The sequence below is a fragment of the Ornithorhynchus anatinus genome, chromosome 12, assembly GCF_004115215.2.
Source record: "Ornithorhynchus anatinus isolate Pmale09 chromosome 12, mOrnAna1.pri.v4, whole genome shotgun sequence".
Classification (NCBI taxonomy): Eukaryota; Metazoa; Chordata; class Mammalia; order Monotremata; family Ornithorhynchidae; genus Ornithorhynchus; species Ornithorhynchus anatinus.
The window spans coordinates 5,371,153-5,396,052 of record NC_041739.1 but is presented as its reverse complement, the minus strand read 5'-3'; positions in this window follow the sequence as shown (position 1 = coordinate 5,396,052).

Genomic DNA, 24,900 nt, shown 5'->3' with positions numbered 1-24,900 from the left:
TTCATGTTGAGTTTTAGGTGGCGGGCAGACATCCGTACTGTAGCTCCTATCCGACAGATATTTACTCTCCCCACCTTCAGTGCCTTACAGAAGGCATGTCTCCTCCAAGAGGCCTTCCCTGACTAAGCCCTCCTTTCCTCTTCTCCCACTCCCTTCTGCGTCACCCTGACTTATTCCCTTTATTCACCCTCCCACTCAGCTCCACAGCACTTACATACATCTCTGTCATTTATTTTTTTCATTTCTATTGTGTCTGTCTCCCCCTCTCGACTGTAAGCTCGCTGTGGGCCTGGAATGTGTCTGTTTATTGTTGTCTTGTACTTTCCCGAGTGCTCCACACACAGTAAGTGCTTAACAAATAAGATTGACTGATTTCCAAACATAAAATTTAGTTGTAGTAATGAGGGACGCCATCTATTCTGTTTCCCAAATGGCGAACTACTTGATCCCACATTTTTTGATGGTATTTGTTTAGTGCTAACTGTGTCCCAGGCACTGTATACAAGTTAATCAAGTTGGCACCGTCCACGTCTCTCGTGGGGCTCACAGTATTAATCCCCGTTTTACAGATGAGGTAACTGAGGTACGGAGAAGCGACTTGCCCAAGGTCACCCAGCGGAAGGGGGTGGAGTCGGGATGAGAGCTCTGGTTCTTCTGACGCCCAGGTCCACGCTCTAGCCACTAGGCCATAATGCGTCTCAATTGAGACTGGTTGTGAAGGAAAACTCAGGAGCTGGGGAAACTGAGTTGATCACTGATGAAGTTGCCAGCATTCGGTCTGATCTTCAGAGGCTACTGAGATGTCCACTCCCTTAAGGGTGTGGGATTTTTTTTGTTCTTCGGCCCCTTCTCTACAGGGATTTGATTTCCCAGAGGTCCCTAAGGATGCACTGGACGTCTAGTTGCACTGTTCGAGGGGTGGGACCTGATCAAGTGACGATTCCTGAGAAGGAACGACGATCCGATGACATGCCTCCATTTCGGACTCCTCCCTGTGACGTCCTCTCAGCAGTGCCTATACCCCAAAGGCTTCTGGGGTCTCCCCCTGCTCAGCCTTATCTCTGTAGACATTACATTGCACTTGGTACACTGATCTGCACACGGTAAGGCCTCAAGAAAGACAAACTGAATGAATTCCCAGTTATTCTCTCGAAACAAATGATCTCTTCCCTGGGTGGGACCAGGGTGGGCCCAAACAACTAGGCAGGCTGAGATTCCACCCGGTTTTCCAAACTGTGATTTGTGTCAGGTCCTCGGCAACAGGAGTTAAAAAATCTTATATGGTAGAAACCTAGTGAGGAAAACCGCTGTTGATTCAGCAAATGTCCTCGAATGGGATGAGAACTGTTAGGGAGTTCTTCTCTTGGATGAACAGTAAATACAGTCTTGATATCTCTAGAGATCGCACGGTATTTTGATCCAATTCAGTCTGGTGCAATTTCGTGTGGCTAAAATCTTCCTGAAGCATCGGACACAGGCACCTCTGTGCCTCACCTGCTGAGGTGTTATTCAGAAGGCTGATGTGTTTGGGCTCTTGTCTTGTCTTATGCCATCGAGTCGTTTCCAATCCGCAGCGACTCCACAGACATATCTCTCCCAGAAGACCCCGCCTCCATCTGCAATCGTTCTGGTGGCGGAACCAGAGAGTTTCCTTGGTAAAATTCCAGAAGTGGTTTGCTATTGCCTGCTTCCGTGCAGTAAACCTGAACCCCCACCCTCGACTCTCTCCCATGCCGCTGCTGCTCAGCACGGGGGAGTTTTGACTTGTAGCCGACGGCCTGACGCTCGCTAGCCGCTGCCCGAGCTAGGGATGGAAGGACAGGCCTCTGCTTGACTCTCCCTCCCTTAGCCGAGACCGGTGGAGGACTGGAAACTCTCCAGGTGCCATCCTGGGAGGGAATATGGGCTCTACAGGGCCATATTGGGTTGTGGGGTGTTGCCCTGGTGACTGCTTACCAACTCTGTCGTATTACCCTCTCCCAGCTGCTCCGTACAGTGCTCTACACACAGTAAGGGCTCATGTGGGATGTGGACTGTTTCCCTCCTGATTGGCTTCTATCGACCCCATTTCCGAGTGCAGTGCCTGGCACATAGTAAGCACTCAGCAAATGCCACTGATTGATTCTGGGGGGCCCCTTAAGAGAATCTGTGCAGTATTCAATCAAATTGGCAAAGGAAAGGGTGCTTTTCACATGATTGGAAGGACTTTCTTTGGATTCCTTTTGTAACATTCAGACGCCTCTATAGATCAGAAGTGTACATATACCCTGGCAATGCCTGTATATACCTTATAGATACACACTTGCACATATATACACATGTATTTATAGATGTATGCATCATTATTATTATTATTTTTGTTAAGCACTTAACTATACGCAGTGCAACTCTACTAAGCACCAGGATGGATGCCAGCAAAATATTTACAGGTGATAAATACAGACTTATATGCAGTGTTTGTGTACTCATAGGTGGCACCTATGATTGATTACCATCAATCAATCATAATTATCTGGTGCTTACTGTGTTCAGAGCACCTTACTAAACGCTTGGGAGTGTACAGTGTAACCAGGACGTCGCTCCGTAGAGTTGTGAGCTCGTTGTGGGCAGGGAATGTGTATGCGTGTTGTTATATTGTACTCTCCCGAGTGCTTAGTTGCAGTGCTTTGCACATGGTAAGCGCTCCATAAATAGGATTGAATGAATGAATTCATGAGTCCGGCAAAAGAGGACCAGGGGACGAGAGAAATCGTCAGTGGTGATAGGAAAATCCAAAACAGATGAAAATTAATAATGTTATAACGTTGGTATTCGTTAAGTGCTAACTATGTGCAGAGCACTGTTCTAAGCCCTGGGGTAGATACAGGGTCAACAGGTTGTCCCACATGAGGTTCACAGTGAATCCCCATTTTACAGATGAGGTAATTGAGGCCCAGAGAAGTGAAGTGACTTGCCCACAGTCACACAGCTGACAAGTGGCGGAGCTGGGATCCGAACCCATGACCTCTGACTCCCAAGCCCGAGCTCTTTCCACTGAGCCACGCGAAAGGGACAGAGTGGAGAGATTGATTGAGTGATTGATTCTGTCAACCAAAGAGCTCTCGTTTGACCCCCTCCCTCACGTTTGGGGAAAGCCACAAGTTGTAGGGGAGGGCTGAGTTGCTGACTGATGACGAGTCCTTTGAAGAAAATTAACATCATGGAATGAAAACTGGTCGGAAGCAATTCTCTCCGGAATTTCTCGTGTTCTTGGCTGGAATAGCCGATGAACCACCGATTCCCTTGATCTTGGGCTGGAGAAAGGACCTTGTAGCTGTTGGAATGGCATTATCGTAACAAAATAATAATAAAAACAGGACAAATAAAGAATAATAACGAAGCTATCCATTTCAAAGAGAGACGACTCTGCTTCAACTGAGGCAATGAAAGGCATGTTTCTGGATCTTTCCCTTTGTACCCTGTGTACAGGTGTGACCCCTAGATATTCTTGATCATCATAACAGGGGAGAATAAAGCTTTCCTTCCAGCTTTATAAAATGCACGTTTCTTCTCAGCCAGCTAGCCCGCTCCTTGCTGGAATATGATTGGGACCATTAGAGTAGGCTTGATCAAAGAGAAACAAGGAAAATTGTCTCTTCGTGTGGATGGGAGGGAGACAGGATGATCAGTCTGCTCTCATCAGAGCCATTTAGAAGAGTTTACTACCAGATGAGAAAATAATTAGAGAAGATTGGAGGTCTTTTTCCTTTCGGGGGACAGCAGGCATAGGGAATATTCTCAAGTGGAGAAGCAGTGTGGCTTAGTGGAAAGAACAGGGGCTGAAGAGTCAGAAGGACCCGGGTTCTAATCCCGGCTCTGCCACTTGTCTGCTGGGTGACCTTGGGCAATTCATTTCACTTCTCTATGTCTCAGATACTTCATCTGTGAAATGGGGATAAGACTGTAAGCTCACTGCGGGCAGGGAATGTGTCTATTGTTATATCGTACTCTCTCAAGTGCTTAGTACGGTGTTCTGCACACAGAAGGTGCTCAGTAAATACAACTGAATTGAATGAATGAAGCGTGAGCCCCGTGTGGGACGGGGCCTGCATCCAACATGATTAACGTGATTAACTCATACCTACCCCAGCACTTAGAACAGTGCTTCATTCATTCACTCATATCATTGATTCAATCATATTTATTGGGGGCTTACTGTGCGGCAAGCACCCGGGAAAGTAAACTATGACAATAAACAGACACATTCTCTGCTCACAATAAGCTTGGCACCTAGGAAGCACTTAACAAGTACCGTAATCATTACTATTAAATAGTAATAGTATGATCCAAATTATAAATGTTGGAACGGCAATATTAATGGATAGATATGATCCAAATTTATCATTTGGCTGAATGTGTAAGGAGTGTCAGAGAGGATGAGGTTTTGCAAAATCCACCCCGTCAGTCATCTGAGGATGGAGGATTCGTTGGCATTTTTCTTCTCGGAGCAGGGAAATTAAGAAGGTATGGTCTGGAGAATCAATTCTCCCCTGAAAGGGGATGGGAGGAATAATAATAATAATAACGTTGGTATTTGTTAAGCGCTTACTATGTGCCGAGCACTGTTCTAAGCGCCGGGGTAGATAGAGGAAGAGAGGGCAGGTGTTCTGATGCCTTTGACGCCGTCGTACAGCCATTATTTTGCAGGCGGTTGTAACGGAGAACTTGGAGATCACATGGCAAATGGCCCTTGCGCTCTGACCACTGACCTCCCCCGTCGTAGCGGATACAACCGGCCCTGTCTCCTTCGCATCGTGAAGAAGGAGGGAGAAAACAAGGCCAGACGATTCTACGCTTGCCCTCTGCCTCCTGGAAGCCAGTGTGGATTTTTTCAAGTGAGTGTTGCCTTCCTGGGAGGTGGATTCACTAACCGGGGAGTCGCCTCACTGTGGAAATGTGTCTCTGCTGTGTAATTCTCTAGCGCTTCATACGGCACCTTGCACCTATAAAGGGGGCGATCAATTTGATAAATGCAGCTACTAATCACGACTGCGGTGTTTGGTAAGTGCCACGCGCTCGACACAATATAAGCAGGTTGGACACAGTCCCTGTCTCACACATCCTCTCAGTATGAGACGGAGGGAGAACAGATTGTTTTTGCCCCCGTTTTACAGATGAGGTAACTGGGGCACGGAGAAGGGAAGCGATCTGACCGGAGCCACGGAGCAGGCAAGCGACGGAGCCAGGATTAGAACCCAGGAGCTCTGATTCCCAGGCTCATGCTCATCAGCACTTACTGCGTAGAGAACACTCTACTAAGCCTTGATAAAAAATACTCAGGTGGGAATTAGACCTTGTTCCTGTCCCTCAGGCCACTCCCAGTCTACTGCTAGTACGTGGCAGTGATAGCTCAGGAAAATCTCCGAGAAGAACAGAGTTTCGGACACAGTTCACGTGACCAATGTGTTCTCCCTGATTCAATAAATACCATTTTTCAAATGGTATTAGTTAAGCGCTTACTATATGCCCGACACCCCTCTAAACGCTGGGGTAGATGCAAGGTAATCAGGTGGTTCCACATGGGGCTCCCAGTCTTAATCTTCATTTTACAGATGAGGTCACTGAGGCACAGAGATGAGAAGTGACCCGGCCAAAGTCACACAGCTGCTAAGTGGCGGAGCGGGGATTCATTCATTCCATCGTATTTATTGAGCGCTTACCATGTGCAGAGCACTGTACTAAGCGCTTGGAATGTACAAATCGGCAACAGATAGAGACGGTCCCTGCCCTATGACGGGCTCACGGTCTAATCGGGGGAGACGGACGGACGAGAACGATGGCGATAAGTAGAATCGAGGGGAAGAACAGCTCATTAAAACAATAGCAAATAAAGAGAATCAGGGTGATGTACATCTCCTTAACAAAATGAATAGGGTGATGAAGGTAGATACAGTACAGTGCCGAGGGGAGGGGACGGGAGGGGGGAGGAGCAGAGGGAAAGGGGGGAGAAGAGGGTTTAGCTGCGGAAAGGTGAAGGGGGGGGAGAGGGAGCAGAGGGAAAAGGGGAGCTCAGTCTGGGGATTAGGACCAACAACCTCTGACTCCCAAGCTCGTGCACTTTCCACTAAGCCACGCTGCTTCTTTATTCGTTAAGCGCTAACTGTGCGCCAGGCTAATCAGGTTGGACACAGTCCCTGGCCCACAAGGGGCTCACGGTCTTAATCCCCATTTTCCAGATGAGGAAACTGCGGCACAGAGAAGCGAAGCGACTTGCCCAAGTCACACAGCAGACAAGCGGTAGAGCTGGCATTAGAACTCAGATCCTCTGACTCCCAGGCTCTTTTCACCGGGCCACGCTGCTGCTCTTCCCAGTGCAATTCCCCCGGATGAATCAGATCCCCAAAGATCCCGTCCTTTCGCTTGCTCGGAAGTTTCAGGTGGATGAGAGAAATAGCCTCCGTAATAACAGAAGCAGCGTGGTCTGGGCCTGGGAGCGAGAAGGACCCGGGTTCTAATCCCCGTTCTCCCACTTGTCTGCGGAGTGACCTTGGGCAAGTCACTTCACTTCTCTTTGCCCGTTAGCTCATCTGGAAAATAGGGATTGAGACCGTGAACACCACGTGGGACAGGGACTGTGTCCAACCCAATTAGCTCCTATCTACCCCAGCGCTTAGCGTGGTGTCTGACACACAGTAAGTTCGTAACAACTGACACAGTTATTATTACGTTATCATAGTAGGCGAGGACTAATTAAATCAGTCCAGGATAGCTCTGGGCCCTGGACACAGCTCCATATATCACGTCTGTAAACATTCATCTTCTCTCTCCACCCCACCCGCAGTGGGGGGAATCTCGGCTTTCCTCGCCGCTCGACGCTCGATTATGAGAACGGTACTGGAGATTGGACCCACTAATGGGAGGAATCTTTTCGTGTGTCCTCTCGGGAAGGATAAACAGTGTAATTTCTTTCAGTGGGCGGAAAATGGGCCAGCGACGAAAGTCGTGCCAGGATGCTGAGATTTTCGTCTTAACGTCTGGCATTTAATCTCTTCAAACTGTGCCTAATGCGGAGGGGCCCTTGCCTTCGGTGGGTGGCTTGCAGGAAATGCACAGTTTATTAAGAGAGACACACGGTCGTGTTTCAAAAAAGAAATGATGTACTTGAGATCTTCGGTTCTTAACCTCTCCCTCCTAAACCCACACGCCGCAACTCTGCCCGTCGTTCTGTATTTCACCTTGATGCGTTCTTTACTGGTGTTATTTATTTTTTTCAAATAGCATCTCTTCTTCCGTGGAGCATATGAGAAGTCCAGGTATTGTAGTGAAAAGAAAAGAGGCCGCTATGGGCCTATTAACACGGTCTCGTAATTTACCGGAAAAAGCTATGGCTTGTTTGAAATGGGGAGTATGTGCTATCTATCGATTTGCTCTGAGTTCTAACATAGAATCTGATTCACTGTTTTGAATATTTCTGTCCCCGGAGTTGGGAAAGCACTTGTTTTTAATCACACACTACCCCAGTCCAACCCCCTGAGTTTTTCCCCATATTGTTGCCTGAAAAATGTCTGTCTTTTAATATGTTTTTTTTTTTTTAAAAGGTCTCTTTTCCAGATAGTTTACAGTCTGTATCTAATGATGTGTTGGGTGGCGGGGGGGGGGGGGAGGGAATCACCCGATTCGAATAAAGCCTAAATGGTTAACACGTAGGTTTTATTTATCACGGCCCCTACCCTTTGACTTTCAATTTCCACTATTTTACGGCTGGAATGAGGCGGCCCTTATTCACACAGATGTGAGCCTCATTAGCGGGGTCACGGAGGGTGCAGGACCTAGCAGGGTAAAAATAATGTTCGACTGTGACTCCTTGTGGATTTCCCTGTAATTTGCCAAAGGGTCTGGTCCCCATTTTTTAACCTTTCTTCGGCTGTTCAAATACAGATGCCCCTTAAATATCCTCTTCAGGTTACATTTATTAGCCCGAAAATAACCCCATTCTGCGGTGGATTTTAAAAGCTGTTAAATCTTTTCAGGAATTCAAGGGGCAGAGTCATTGCAATTTTGCTGGCTTGGTACTGGGAGAGGAGAAGGAGATGACCACTGGCTAGGGGAGATCGAAGCTGGGGTGACGTGTGTTAGGGTGGGGAGAGGCTGAGAGAGACAGCATATTTCCCAGGCAGAACGCGGACCTGGGAGTCTGAAGGACTTGGATTCTAATCCCAGGTGCACCCCTTGCCTGCTGTATGACCTTGGATAAGTCACTTCATTCATTCATTCATTCATTCATTCAATAGTATTTATTGAGCGCTTACTCTGTGCAGAGCACTGTACTAAGCGCTTGGAATGGACAAATCGACTACAGATAGAGACGGTCCCTGCCCTTTGACGGGCTTACGGTCTAATGGGGGGGCGGGGGGGAACGGACAGACGAAAACAATAGCAATAAATAGAATCGAGGGGATGGACATCTCATTAAAACAATGGCAAATAAATAGAATCAAGGTGATGTACATCCTGAGCCTCGGTTCCCTCATCTGTAAAATGGGGATGAAGACTGGGAGCCCCATGGGCGACTGTGAGCTCGTTGTGGGCTGGGACTGTCTTTATTGCGGTACTGTATTGTCCCATGCATTAAGCACAGTGCTCTGCACACAGAAAACGCTCAATAAATATGATTGAATGAATGAATGAATGAATGTCAAGGACTGTGTCTAACCTCATTGCCTTGTATCTACCCCAGTGCTTAGAACAGTGCTTGACACATAAGAAGCGCTTAACAAAGATCGCTGTTGTTATTATAGATTTCTCCCCTGGGCCCCGACCACTCCAGAGAGAGGGTTATCTTTCTGCAGGGGGGAAACGGAGGCTCAGAGTCTGGGTGAACAGTTTGGACGTGCGACCCTCCCGGATTGGGGATCTGAAGAAAGGGCCCGGACCCGAGAGTAGGAAGACCTGTGTTCTAATCGCAGCTACACCCCTTCCCTGCTGGATGACCTCGGCCAAGTCCCTTTCCTTCTCTGAGCCTCAGTTTGCTCATCTGTCAAGTCGGTACACGGGATGGCTGATCCTGAACTTGAACGGGTGTGTGTGTGCGTGTCAAGGGTTGGTTTCTGTGAGCCCGTCATCGGGCAGGGATTGTCTCTATCTCTTGCCGAATTCTACCTTCCAAGTGCTTAGTACAGTGCTCTGCGCATAGTAAGCGCTCAATAAATACTACTGGATGAATGAACGAATGATTCTCCCAACCACTGTACGGGGGGCCCTTCTGTTCACGTTTCAGTTCGTACCCGCCCGCTTTAAATATACATCCGTTTGCCTCGTAATTCCACGTTACCTAATCGGGGAGCGTTTTAAAATAATCTATTTTACCATCAGTGGCAAAAAGCAATTTAGGAAACAGAACGAACGGGAAAAATGTGGAATCTGTAAATATTTAAGTTGGCTATTGACTCATTAGTTTAATAACTCATTTTCTCCCAATTTGAATAATTTAAATGCATTAGAAATGATAGAGCATTAAAAAGTGCATTCTCCAAAGGGTAAACACTGGATCTTGGATCGGAGCTTGTAGTTATTTCTTATTTAAAATAAACAAGCAAATTCCATGGAGATATAGTTTCATTTCCAGGCAGCAGTGAGTACAACAATTAACCATATCAGCACATTAAAGCCTAATGTGTAAACTCAAATATAGCCACAAACACACATCCTTCCATGGCCTATTAAGTAATCAGAAAGGATTGCAGTTAATTAGCTGGTGAACAGCTGCATAAACTCAAGTATTCCATTTCTCATCTGTCACGGAGACTTCGGCAAGGAAGGAGGGAGGTGTGCAGAACCCGCTTTCTGATCTTAAACGGCCCTAACGGTCATCAGGTGGTGTAGCTCCCAAGCGTTTAGTACAGCGCTCTGCACGCAGTGAGCGCTCGGATGAATATCACTGACGGTTCGATTGATTCCCGAGTGGTTCCTTCTAGACTCTAAGCTCCCTGTGGTCTACCAATTCCGTTATATTGCATTCTCCCAAATGCTTAGTACGATGCTCTGCATAAAGTAAGCGCTTAATAAATATCACTGATCGATTAGGCCCCTCTCGGGGTCGCACCTGGAGAGTTTCCAGTCCTCTACCAGTCCCGGCTACGGGAGGGAGAGTCAAGCAGAGGCCCGTCCGTCCCATTCCTAGCTTGCCCAGTGGCTAGCGAGTGGAAGGTCATCGGCTACGAGGCAAAACTCCCCTGTGCTGGAGAGCAGAGGCATGGGACAGCCGAGGGTGGAGACTCAGATTTACTGAGCGGAAGAAGACAGTGGTAAAACACTTCCGGATTTTTACCAAGAAAACTCTCTGGATCCACTACCAGAACGATCGCAGATGGAAAGCGGGGTCTTCCGAGAGAGAGGTGTCCATCGAGTCGCTATGGGTCGGAGGCGACTCGAGAACGTAAGACAAGATGTGTCGAGCACTGTTCTCAGTACTGGGATAGATACAATCTAATCCGCCTGGAGACAATCCCTGTCCCATTTGGGCTCACAGTCTAAGAAAGAGGAAGAACAGATATCGAATCCCCATTTTGCAGTTGGGGAAACTGAGGCTCAGAGGAGGTAAGTGATTTCCTCAGTGTCACCAAGCAGGAAAGCGGCAGAGCTGGAATTGGAACCCAGGTCCTCTGGCTCCTGATGCTTTATTCACTAGGTCACGCCGCCCAACATGATCCAGCAGGCAAGTGAGGGGACCGGGATTAGAACCCAGCTCCTTTGAGTTCCATATTGGGGCTCTTCCCATGAGGTCACGCTCCTCCTCACCTGAATCGTCGAACAGCGCTTTCCGAAGAGGTAAGGGATTAGGATTCTGGTATAGAAAAACTCACGAGGAGGTTAACGGGCTCCCTTATGAGTTTATCCGGAGAAAGTCAAGCTTTGAAAAAAGGAAGGTTGAGAAGGGAGATAAGAAAAAAGCAATTGGGTAGGTCAGGGAGAGTTCAGGTGGATGGAAGATCGCAAATGAAAGTGACCCTTAGCGGCAGAGAGTGAGGGAGCGGGAAGGAGATGAGGCTCTGAAGAGAAAGATCAGAGGGAGAAGATAAAGGATGGAGTGGCGAAGAGGTCAAAAACGTAAGGTGGAACTCCACGGAGAGACTGGCGGGGAAAATGGAGGGCCACGTCTAATTGGATTCCATGATGGATGGTTTTGGTGTGGACAGAGCCAGAGAGGCATCTCTTCCTCCTTCGCTGATCGAGTGGTCTGGCGGGAGCCTTCGAGACCTCTTGAAATTCTCAGATCAAAGACGGAGGGAGGCCGAAGGGAGAGAGGGGCAGTTCCTGATGCGGAAGATGATTAAGGTTTAAATAAGGATTTCAGCCGAGGCGGGATTAAGGGAAAGACAACTTCTGGCTGTGTGTCAGAAACCGAAGACAGAGAAATGGAGTGTGCAGAGAGGCAAGGGGGAGGAAATGATCAATTCAAAGTCAAGTGTGGATCCAATATTTTGGTCCGCAGGAGCAAACTTAAATGAGAAAGCCTAGAGAAGGGAAAAAAAAAAAACAAACAACAAATCTGGAAATATAGCAGGACAGCAGACCCAGGAGGAGGACTTTATTCTCTGAAGGATAAATCAGAAAGAATTTAGAATGTCTACGGTCACGTCGGAAAAAAACAGGAAAGGTCGAGAACTAGGAATACGACTGGGCCTCGGTTACCCCAGATTAAGACTGTGAGCGTCAAAAGGGACAGACACTGTGTCCGACCCGATCTGCTCGTATCCACCCCAGTACTTAGTACAGTGCTGGGCACAGACGAAGTGCTTAACAAATACCAGAATTATCATTATCATTATTATTATCATTACTATTATGTGCCGGGGACAAGCCTCCAGTAACTCCAAATCTGTTCCATAGAAACTTTGAGTCCCCTTCTTCGATCACAGGCTCCATGTGGGACAGAGACTGTATCCAACCTTAATAACTGTATCGATCTCAGCGTTTAGTACAGCGCTTAGGATGTCATAAGCATTTTACAAATGCCACAGTGTTGTGTACATAAGCCTCAACTCTACTATTTCCCCCATTTGTAATTCATTTTAATTTCTGTCCCGCCCTGTAGACTATAAACTCCCTGGGGGGGGGGCGGGGGGCAAAGATTGCCGTCTGTCAACTTTATCGGACTAGACTATCCCAAGCAACTAGTATAGTACTCTCCACACAGGAAGTGCTTAATGGATACCTTTTTTCCTGGTATTTGTTAAGCGCTTACTATGTGCCGGGCACTGTACTAAGCTCCGGGGTAGAGACAAGATGATCAGGGTGGACACAGTCCCTGTCCCTCATGGGGCTCACAGTCTTAATCCCCATTTCGCAGATGAGCCGAGGCCCAGAGAAGCAAAGTCACTTGCCCAAGGTCACCCAGAAGACAAGTGGCGAAGCTGGGATGAGAACTCAAGTCCTCCGACTCCCAGGCCCGCGTTTTTTCCGCTCAGCCTCGCCGCTTACCTAAATTCCTTTATGGCATTCTCACGCGTTGGCCGTACCAACCGGTGACTTGCTATTCCTTGTCCCTAATTAGGGGTTGCTCAGAGAAGTGGAAAAGGCAAAGAAGAGTGAGGGAACCGCGCCAACCTTGGGTTGATGTCTTTTCCAAAGCTCGCCCCTGAATGAAACAGGAAGTGTTGCCCAGTCACCCTCCTGTCCTGATCTTTTCAGTAATTATCCAAATGGGAGTGATCACACACCGTGCCTTACAATAAATGTTCAAGCCCCAGAAGCTGTAAAACACAACCGTGTAATTTCCGTGACTTATGACTGCGGCGTTAGTCTTGAGTCGTTCAATCGCACCTGAAAAGTTCATTATCTCCGGTGAAATTTCGCAGGCAAAGAGAGGTATTTTTGGACTCCTCGGAGCCAAATAGTCTCGGTAATTGAAAAGGTCTCGACTGCGAAAATATAATCTTTGAAGGGAAACGGCAAATGACCTTCCAGCTTATGCCACCCCGCCGTCACCGGCCCCGCGGTGATTTAAAACGCTCTTCATTTACCGGCCAGGAAACGCCAAAGGGAGCGAATGGGAGACCTATAGCTTATTGAACCATTTCCGGAGAGTTCGATGAACATAAAATAGCGCTTTCTTCAGCAGCGATTCCATTACTGTTGACCCCGGTTACATGGATCCATGCTCCTCTATTACTGGGCGATACCTACATAATGTTGGTATTTGTTAAGCGCTTACTACGTGCAGAGCACTGTTCTAAGCGCTGGGGTAGATACAGGGTCATCAGGCTGTCCCACATGAGGCTCACAGTCTTCATCCCCATTTCACAGATGAGGTCACTGAGGCACAGAGAAGTTAAGTGACTCGCCCACAGTCGCACAGCTGACAAGGGGCGGAGGCGGGATCCGAACCCATGACCTCTGACTCCCAAGCCCGGGCTCTTTCCACTGAGCCACGCTGCTTCTCATGAGATACCTACATGCGATAAGCAGTATGACCTAAAATATAGAGCTCAGGCCTGTGAGTCAGAAGGATCTGGGTTCAAATCCCGGCTCTACCGACTTACCTGCTGTGTGACCTCCGGCAAGTCACTCCACTTCTCTATGCCTCAGTCACTCCCCCTCTAGACTGTAAACTCACTGTGGGCGGGGAATGTGTCTATCAACTCTGTCGTGCTGTTCTAGCGTTCTCTCCCAAGCGCTCAGTACAGGGCCCCGTACACGGAAAGCCCTCCGGAAATATGACATTGATTGAGGTGAACACGAGAGGCAAACGTGTGAAGCACACGGTGCCCAAGAGAGCCACCAAGGGAGCAGAGCTAATTCATCCATTCATTCAACCGAGTTTATTGAGCGCTTACTGTGTGCAGAGCACTGTACTGAGCAATTGGGAGAGTATAATATAACTGTAAACGGACACGTTCCCTACCCAAAATGATCTTACAACCTACCGAGCTAACGTCAGGCCGAACATAAAAACTTAAAAACATAAGGTTGTTTCCAGCTCTCCCACCTCTAACCCATTGCTCATTCATCTGACAAATAGGGATGAAGACTGTGAGCCCCACGTGGGACAACCTGATGACTTTGTATCTCCCCCAGTGCTTAGAATAATAATGTTGGTATTGGATAAGCGCTTACTATGTGCCGAGCACCGTTCTAAGCGCTGGGTAGATACAAGGTGATCGGGTTGCCTCACCTGGGGCTCACAGTTCTGATCCCCATTTTCCAGATGAGGTAACGGAGGCACGGAGAAGTTAAGTTGCTTGCCCAAGGTCCCACAGCGGATAAGTGGCAGAGCCGGGATTAGAACCCATGACCTCTGACTCCCAAGCCCGGGCTCTTTCCACTGAGCCACGCTGCTTCTCAGTGCTCACTGCTTAGAACGGTGCTTGGCACATAGTAAGCACTTAACTGATGCGATCATCATGTCCTTTCCCCTTCACGGAACTCCCTCCTCTTTCGAACCTCTCCCCTTTCCCATTTTCAAAGCCTTCTCGAAAAGCTTTTCTGCCAGATATCATTCCCTGATTACTTTCCACTTCCGTCCCTCAGATATTCCCTCAATTTTATCCATCAGTTTATCGTATTTATTGAGCACTTACTGTGTGCGCTTAGGGAGAATCCAACATAACATTCATAACAACCGTACCGTTTTATCTCGACCATCCCCTTTACGCTGCAACTAATAACAAGAATAAGAATGCTAATATATGTGGTATTTGCTAAGCGTTTACTAGGTGACCAGTGCTGTACTAACCACTGAGGCAGATACAAGATATCGTCCTTCCACACTGGACTTTATCTGTAATTTACTTAATAGTAATAACGATTGTGGCATTTAAGTGCTTACTCTGTGCCAGACACGTGCTGAGCGATGGGGTGGACACAAACAAATCGGGTTGGACACGGCCCCGTCCCACGTGGGGCTCACAGTCTCAATCCCCATTTTACAGGTGGGGTAACTGAGGCCCGGAGAAGTCAAGTGACTTACCCAAGGTCACGCAGCTGACAAGTGGCGGTGCTGGGATTAGAACCCATGACCTTCCGACTCTCAGGGTCTATCCACTACTCCACGCTGCTTCCCGTATATTTATTATGTATATTGATGTCTATCTCCCGCTATAAACTGTAAGGTCCTTGTGGGCAGGGAATGTATCTGTTTAGTGTTCTATCGTACTCTCCCAGGCGCTGAGTACAGTGCTTTGCACACAGTGAGTGCTCGGTAAATACTAGTGAATGAATGAGCTTTCAATCTTAGGAGGGAGAACGGGTATTTAATCCCTCCACATTTTGCCAATGAAGAAATCTAGGCCCAGAGAAGTTAAGCGACTCACCTACATTACAGAGCAGACAAGAGGTGGAATTGGGATCATTCATTCATTCATTCAATTGTATTTACTGAGCGCTTGCTGTATGCAGAGGACTGTACTAAACACTTAGAAAGTACAATTCAGCAACAGAGACAATCTCTGCCCACACCGGGCTTACAGACTAGAAGGGGGGAGACAGACATCAAAACAAGTAAACAGGCATCAATATAAATAAACAGAATTGTAGATAGATACATTTATACATAAGTGCTGCGGGGCAGGGAGGGGGGTAGAGCAAAGGGAGTGAGTCCAAGTGCTGGGGAGAGGAGGAGAAGCTGAGGAAGAGGGTGGCTTAGTCTGGGAAGGCCTCTTGGAGGAGGTGAGCCCTCAGTAGGGCTTTGAAGCGGGGAAGTGTGATTGTTTGGCGGGTGTGAGGAGGGAGGGCGTTCCAGGCCAGAGGTAGGACGTGGGCCAGGGGTCGAAGGCAGGACAGGTGAGAAGGTTAACGGCACCAGAGGAGTAGAGTGTGCGGGCTGGGCTGGAGAAGGAGAGAAGGGGGTGAAGTAAGAAGGGGTAAAGTGATGGAGACCCGTGAAGCTAATAGTTGAGGACTTTTGTTTTTGTTTGTTTCTGTGAGGAGATTAGAACCTAGATCCTCAGGCCTCCAGGCCTGGGATCTCTCCATTTGGCCACATTTGCCCTCAGAAAGCCCCCCGAGGACAGGGAACCGATCAAATATTTCTCTTGATGCCTTTTTACCCAGAAAACTCTGTTGATCCACTGCCTGACGATTGCAGGTGGAGGTGGGGCCTTCTGGGAGAGATGTGTCCATGGCGTCGCTGTGGGTCGGAGACGACTCGACGGCACAAGACGAGACGAGATGGAGCCAAGTGCACAGTACCAGGTCGTGCTCCATAAGTAAGGGTGCCGGGTCAAAGACCTTTCATCTATCTGGAAAACCTCTCCACCCTTACGACATTTCTCCATCACCTCCCTCCAGACTCAAGGAAGACCCGATTGAGAAACTCGTCCCCTGGATTATACACTCCCTGAGGTCGAGGATTGTTGCCTACTCATTTTATTAGTTAGGAGCGGCATGCATAGTGGAGGACTACCATGCCCCAGTGGGTAGAGGCCGGGCCCGGGAGTCAGAAGGTCGTGGGTTCTGATCCCGGCTCTTCTCTGGGCCTCAGTCACCTCATCTGTAAAATGGAGGTCGAGACTACGAGCCCCATGTGGGACAGGGACCGTGTCCAATTTAATTACCTTGGATCCATCCTTAGTACAGTGCCTGGCACATAGTATGTGCTTAACAAATACCACAATTATTATTATTATTTATCGTTCCCTCCTAAGTACTTAGTACGGTGCTCTGCACCCAATAAGTGCTCCATAAATGCCATTGAGTGATTGGTTTAAGGACAGTGAATCACCACGTTTGGAAGCATGATGAGAACTCGAGGGAACTGAGGCGTGGAGGCTGTGGTTGAGCCAGGGCTTTCCTGCTGGGATTTGACTTGCCCACCACCCAAACGCAGAGCCCGCCTCTTATAGCCCAAACCATCCAAGGGCTCTGTCTCATGGGGCTTAGACGATGCCGGGCATGGTCCAAACAATGCGATAATTGTCTAAAAACTCTCTGGAAAGAAACACCCTCTCTACATCCAAGGCATGAAGCTACTAAACCACAATTTCCTCCTGAAGGACTCAAACCTCTTTTTCAATACAACCCCATTCATCTCTGTCCTATCTCTTTGAGGTCAGGAGCAAAGTCTTATTATTGCCAATTTTTAAACACGTTGAGAGCGAGGAGAGGTGAAGCGATTTATCTAAGATTCAAAAGCACGGTGGAGAGCCAGCAGCGAAGATCCAGTTCTCTCCCCCTCAACCACGACGGGTCCGGAGACCGCAGTGGAGAGAGGCGATCCCGACGATGATTGAGAAGTGCTCTCAGTGAATGAATTTAACCTGGGAGCTTAAAGCGGAAAAGGGGAAAAATACATTTCCCTCTCCCGCTACGAATGCATATCCATATTGCGGCTCGGAACTTTTATCTCTAAATTGTTCCCGGAGACGCCCAGCTTGCATCTCCTGTTGCCCCTGGTTTGATGGAGAAGAGCAGAACTCCTCTAGGTGATAAGAGGAGAGTAATGATTTTTCAAGATTCTAGCAAGAGATTGATGAGATGGAAAATAGGTTCAGCAGGGCAAAGGAAATGACTTAGACATAAAAATCCCAAGTTTTATTGAGTCTTCCCAAACTGTCTTTCAGAGCTGCTGGGGTGAACGAATGCTCAGCCTCAGTGACCAAGAAGCAGTTAATAGTTCCATCAAAATCACCCTAACGGACATTTGGGAAAAGCGGTAGAAGGCCAGAGCTGGGTTTCAGCTGGGTCGGCCTGTACAGTCTCAATCCGTGGTCTTCACTGAACTCTTGTTATGTGCAGAACTCTGTACTAAGTGCTTGGGAGAGTGCAGTTTTTTGTAGACACGATCCTGCCCTCGAGAAGCTTGAAGTCTAGTGGGAGAGACACAATAAAATAAATTACATTTAGGGGAAATGGCAGAGTTTATGGATACCCACATAACATTCCTGGGCCTTAGTTTCCTCAACTGAAAAATGATGATTAAATATCTGTTCTCCCTCCCCCCTACGGTGAGAGCCCCCATGCAGTACAGGGACTCTTTCTGATCTGATTATCTTGATTATGACATCTCAGCCCTTAGCACGCTGCTTGGCAGACGGTAAGTGCCTAGCAAATACCACGTTTATAATTATTTTCATCCCTCCTCTTTCTCTCTGTCAGTTACTTTCTCCCCCTCTCCTTCTGCCTCTCTTTCTAGCTCCCCCTCTTCCTCCTTCATCTCTCTTTTTTATTTCTCTGTCTCTGGCCCTCCCCTGTCCTTCCGCCTATCTCTCTCCCTTGTCTTCTCATATGCTGTCGAATCAAGCGCTTAATACAGTGCTCTGCATACAGTAAGTGCTCAATAAATACGATAGAATGAGTCATTTCCAACCCACAGCGACTCCATGGACACATCCCTCCCGGAAGGCCCCACGTCCATCTGCCATCGTTCTGGTAGTGGATCCAGAGAGTTTTCTTGGTCAAAATACAGAAGTGGTTTACCTCACCTCCTTCCGCGCGGTAAACCTGAGTCTCCGCCCTCGACTCTCCCACGCCACTGCTTCCCAGCACGGGTGAGCGTGGACTTATAGCAGCTGACCTTCCGCTTGCTAGCCGCTGGCCAAGCCAGGAATGGACTGGGTCTGCCTCTGCTTGACTCTCCCTCTCATAGCTGAGACTGGTAGAGTCCCAGAAACTCTCCAGGCACCCTCCTGAGCAGGGATCTCCCTCACTACCTCTATCTAATAATAAAGATGATACTAATGCCATTTGCTGAACGCTTACTATGCATCGAGCAATTTTCTAAGGTCTGGGGACGAGATACAAGGTAATCAGGTCAGATACGGCTCCTGTCCCACATGGGGGCTCACAATCTGAGCAGGAGGGAAATGGGTATCGAATTCCCAGTTAACAGATGAGGTAACAGGCCTAGAGAAGTTAAATGACTCGTCCAAGGTCACATAACAGACGTGTGGCATAGCTGGGATGAAAATCCAGGTCCTCTGACTCCCGGACCCTTGCTTTTTTCACTCTGTGCGTTCCTCTTCAGACTGTAAGCTCACTGTGGGCAGGAAATGTGGCTATTGTTATATTGCAGTCTCTCAGCTGCTCATTACAGTGCAATCACACAGTAAGCGCTCATTAAATACGATTGAAAGAATGAATGAATAGGCCACACTGCTCCTCTGTGCAGCCTGCGTCTCCTCATATATCTCTTTCCCACTTGTTTCCTTTCTGCCTCTCTCTTGCTGTGGGAGAGCACTGAGTTGGAGAAGGCCATCCTGTCCGGACAGAGGGGGCATCAAAAAAAATCAAACCATTCCACAGTCTTAAAAAGCCAGCGGAGGAAAAAAACAAACAGAACAGTAAAGGGAACAGCTCTGACAGGGTCTGAGATGTCGGCGGTAAACTCAATAAGATGCTCGGTTTAAAAAAGGTACCCAGGATTTTCTGACCCATTCAAATGCCTCCCTCAGTATAGGATCATCTATATTTAATCAAGGTCTGCAGGCCACCGAAGGGTTTTCCTTCATAGCTCACCGAAGTGTCAAATAAATCAAATCGGGACCTGATTCAACCAGAGTAAGGAGGGCTCCGTCTAGAAAAATCACCTCAGGAAAATTCCCATCCAGATTGCAAGAAAAAGGAGGAGGTCAGTCACCTCCTTAAACTGCTCAAATGGCATTGTCTATTTTTACTGGTCTCTGGATGTTCCCTGATTGCTCAAAAGAGGATCTGTGTTATCATATCTTAAAAAAAAAGGAATTCCATTGTAACATACCTGTCTTAGTCCCTTTCAATCCTTCACAAATAATCCTCTTCACTCCAAGGGCTTTTATTTTTCAATGGTAATCGTTAAGCACTTACTATGTGCCAGGCACCGTAATAAGCCCTGGGTTAGACACAAGCTAATCGGGTTAGACGCAATCCACGTCCCACGCGGGGCTTGCAGTCTTAATCCCCACTTTACAGATGAGGTACCTGAGGTACAGAGAGGTGAGGTGACTTGCCCAAGGTAATAATAATAATAATGTTGGCATCTGTGAAGCGCTTACTATGTGCCGAGCACTGTTCTAAGCGCTGGGGTAGATACAGGGTCATCGGGTCGTCCCACGTGAGGCTCACGGTTAATCCCCATTTTCCAGATGAGGTCACTGAGGCACAGAGAAGTGAAGTGACTCGCCCACAGTCACACAGCTGACGAGTGGCAGAGCCGGGAGTCGAACTCATGACCTCTGACTCCGAAGCCCAGCCTCTTTCCACTGAGCCACGCTGCTTCCAAGGTACCACAGTGGTCACGGGGCAGAGCTGGGATTAGAACCCAGGTCCTTCTGACTTCCAGGCCCGCACTCTATCCATTAGGACATGATGGTTCTTCTCATTCTTTTCCTTCCTTCCTCCCTTCCTTCCCTTCCCTTCCCTTCCCTTCCCTTCCCTTCCCTTCCCTTCCCTTCCCTTCCCTTCCCTTCCCTTCCCTTCCCTTCCCTTCCCTTCCCTTCCCTTCCCTTCCCTTCCCTTCCCTTCCCTTCCCTTCCCTTCCCTTCCCTTCCCTTCCCTTCCCTTCCCTTCCTTCTCTCCTTCATTCTTTCGCTCTCTCTTTCACTCTCACTCTCTCTTCCTCTCTTTCTCTCTCTCTCTCTCTTTCTTTCTTTCTTTCTTTCTCTCTCTCTTTCTATCTTTCTTTCTCTCTCTCTCTCTTTCTTTCTTTCTTTCTTTCTTGCGCACAGAGCGCTGTATCAAGAACTTTCCATCTTGGCTCCTTTCATCTTGGAAACTTTTGCAGAAATCTTGTTCACTTATAGGCATATCTATAAATTTAGATTTTGAATTAAGCATTTCAAGTAAGGCATAAGTGCCGTGGGGTAGAGGGAGGGGTGAATAAAGGGAGTAAATGCAAGTGGAAGGGCCAAACAGAAGGGAGGGAGAGATGAGCAAATGGAGGTTTATCAGGGAAGATCTCTTGGAGGCGATGTGCCTTCAATAAGGCTTTGGAGGTGGGAAGAGAAATTGTCTGTCAAATATGAAGAAAATATGAAGAATCAAATACGTGAAGAATCAGAGTGTGGATGAGATTGAGAAGCAACACAGGGACTGTTGAGAAGCAGAAAGAGAGTGGGGATAACCTTTGTATTAGCTCCCGTTGGGGAAGTCGGGGGGACCACAGCTATATTCGGAGCACATGTGCACTGCCTTAGGGGGCTTCTTAGAGACTTGAAAAGCAGCAAGGCTTAGTGCGACGAGCATGAGCCAGAAGCCATAAGACCTGGGTTAATAATAATAATAATAATGTTGGTATTTGTCAAGCGCTTACTATGTGCCGAGCACGTTCTAAGCACTGGGGTAGATACAGGGTCATCAGGTTGTCCCGTGTGAGGCTCGCAGTTAATTCCCATTGTACAGATGAGGTAGCTGAGGCACAGAGAAGTGAAGTGACTCGCCCACAGTCACACAGATGACAAGTGGCGGAGCCGGGATTCGAACTCATGACCTCCGGTTCCTATCTCAGCTCCACCATTTACCTGCTGCGTGAGAACTTGAACGAGTCACTTTGCTTCTCTGCACCTCAGTTTCCTCATTTGTAAAATGGAGATTTAATTCCCGTTCTCCCGTTCTCCTGTTTAGACTGTGAGCCCCATGTGGGAGACAGCCTGTGTCCAACCTGATTATGATTTTTTCCGTTGCGGCGGGGCTCAGTGGAAAGAGCCTGGGCTTGGGAGTCAGAGGTTGTGGGTTCAAATCCCGGCTCTGCCACGTGTCAGCTGTGTGACTGTGGGCAAGTCACTTCGCTTCTCGGTGTCTTAGTTACCTCATCTGTAAAATGGGGATGAGCCTCACGTGAGACAACCTGATGACCCTGTATCTACCCCAGCGCTTAGAACAGTGCTCTGCACCTAGTAAGCGACTAACAAATACCAACATTATTAGTACAGTGCTTGGCACATAGCGCTTAACAAGTACCATAGTTATTACCGGTAAGATAATAAGTGCTTAAAAAAATGCCACATTATCACTATTATTCTAATAATGTCGGTATTTGTTAAGCGCTTACTATGTGCCGAGCACTGTTCTAAGCGCTGGGGTAGACATAGGGGAATCAGGTCGTCCCACGTGGGGCTCACAGTCTTAATCCCCATTTTACAGATGAGGGAACTGAGGCACAGAGAAGTTAAGTGACTTGCCCACAGTCACACAGCCGACAAGTGGCAGAGCTGGGATTCGAACTCATGAGGCCTGACTCCAAAGCCCGTGCTCTTTCCACTAATAATATTAATGTGGCATTTGTTAAGTGCTTACTATATACAAAGCACTGTTCTAAGCGCTGGGGAGGATACAAGGTGACCAGGTTGTCCCACGTGGGGCTCACAGTCGTATTGCTCATTTTACAGATGAGGTAACTGAGGCACAGAGAAGTTAAGTGACTTGCCCAAAGTCACTCAGCTGACAAGTGGCAGATGCGGGATTTGAACCCATGGCCTCTGACTCCTCAGCCCTTGCTCTTTCCACTGAGCCCTGCTGCCTCTCTATTATTACGCCAATCATTCAGGTAATTTAGGAAGGGGAAAGAATCTCAGTAATGACTGCCCAAATAATGACATCAGAGGTCAGACATGCGACCCGGTCTGGAGCGTGATTGGCTATTAAACAGAATAAAAGCCAGAGAAAATAAATACATAAATAAAAGCTGTTCTAGTACCCAGAAGAAGAAGAAAGAAAGCTTCCAATCCCACCCTCAGATGGAGAATCAAGCCACGCAGAGCACTGAAACCGACCAGCTCCATCGAGATCGTCTCCCAAAACAAAAGTTGACATTTACGAAAGTTGACATTTACGTAGTAATATTTCAGCAAATTGCGCGGGGCGGAAGAGAAAAATAACCTCTCAAAGAAATCTCCCCATCTTATTCAGAAACGCACTTAAGGAATCATCCGTGACAGGAAACGCCTCCAGAAACCCTCCCTTAACAACTGTCACGTTTAGCGGGTGACATTTTCCTTTTACTTCGCGGAATAGCACCTGACAGGGCAGCGTATCCGTGGGACACTACAGGAGAGATAATTGGAATCAAGAAAGCTAAATACACCTTCTGCTTCAACTGTCAGAGGAAAAATGAAGACGCAGCAAATCCGCTTAAAAGAACGAGAGGAAACGTGTCGATCCCCTGACTCAGCACCTCGAACAAAAATGGCACAAATGTCCGACCCGCGTCGCATCTGCTCTCCGTGGAAATGATGCTCTTTCCGGGATCATTTTAGTGGATGCTGTGGGGAAGAAAGGCGGGAGTTTGGCCTTCCTTCATCCTCTTCTCCTCCCCCTTCCCCCTCGTAAGGCCTTATAAGTTTGACTCTAGATACCGACTCCAGTATTTGTTAAGCGCTTACTATGTGCAAAGCACTGTTCTAAGCGCTGGGGGATACAAGGTGATCAGGTCGTCCCACGTGCGGCTCACAGTTTTAATCCCCATTTTACACATGAGGGAACTGAGGCCCAGAGAAGTGAAGCGACTTGCCCAAAGTCACACAGCTGGCAAGCGGCAGAGCCGGGATTAGAACCCATGCCCTCTGACTCCCAAGCCCGGGCTCTTGCCCCTGAGCCACGCTGCATTCCCCCCAGTGCTAAGAAGAGTGCTTCGCGCATACTAAGCGCTTAACAAATGCCGTCATTATTATTAATTCTATTGTATCATCCTCTCCCAACTGCTTAGTACAGTGCAGGGCATAGGAAGCGCTCAACAGAAACGATCGATGGATTGATTGAAGACCTAAAACTTGTCATTTCCTCATGGTTATGCCTGAACAGAACGTTCTGTATCTACCCCAGCCCTTAGCCCAGAGTGGGAAGGACGATAACACGAGGGATGTTCCCTACCCAAGAGGGTGATGGAGAATGCAAAGAAAACTATGACCAGGTCAGGCTATATTATTGTTACTGTCATTATTATGAGTAGTAAAATATCAACATTGCTATTATTTGGACGCTCGATAAATGATACCAGTGGAATCAGAGATGGAAAGAATCCACACAGAAACTATACCAGAAAGAGAGCCATACACAAGAGGTATTTGAATTAGAGCCACTCACGATGGGCGTATATTCGAATGAAAAGAAAACAAAGATCATGACAACTGCAAGTTTTAACTCATTTGTAGTGGACGGAGAGAAGACTGAAATAGTTGACGGTTTTGGATGGATAATCAATAATAAAGGCATTAGGAGCCAAGAAATATGCCAAAGATTAATATTAGGAAGACTCTCTCAGAAGAGCCTGGAAAAAGTCACGCAATGCGTTGATGTAACGATCGCCGCGAAAATACAAATTGCCAACTCTACGGTGGTTCCAGGGACAGTGTATAGATTCGAAAGCCGGACAGTGGAAAAACTGCATAGGAAGAACATCGATTCTTTTGAAACGTGGTGTTGGAGAAGGCTTCTGTGAATACCACAGATGGCCCGGAAAACAAACCCAAGGGTTTTAGAGCAGTTGCAGCCAATACGGTCATTGCAAGGCCAAATGACACGACTTAGATGAGCATATTTTGGACACATCATCAGAAAGACTGATTCTCTGGAGAAGACAGTCATGCTAGGAAAAGTCCAGGGAAAAGGCGGAAGAGGCAGACCCCCAGCTAGATGGATAGAGGCCATAACGACGAGAACAGAAGAACCGTTAGAAAGGTTGCGGATTATGGCAGAGGACGGGGCGTTCTGGAGAAAGTCTACCCAAGGAGTCGCGACGAATCCAAAAGTGACTCGACGGCACTTACTACTCCTAATAATAATGATGAAAATTTCTATCATCATATTTGTTAGGTGATTACGATGTTCTAAGCACTGTACTGAGGCCTTTCAGGAGGCTCACAATGTTCATCCCCATTTTACAGATGAGGGAACTGAGGCACAGAGAAGCTAAGTGACTCGCCCAAAGTCACACCGCAGACACATGACAGAACCGGGATTCTGACACATTCTACCACAGCCATCAGGAAGAGAGTCAGGGAAAATAGGGAGAAT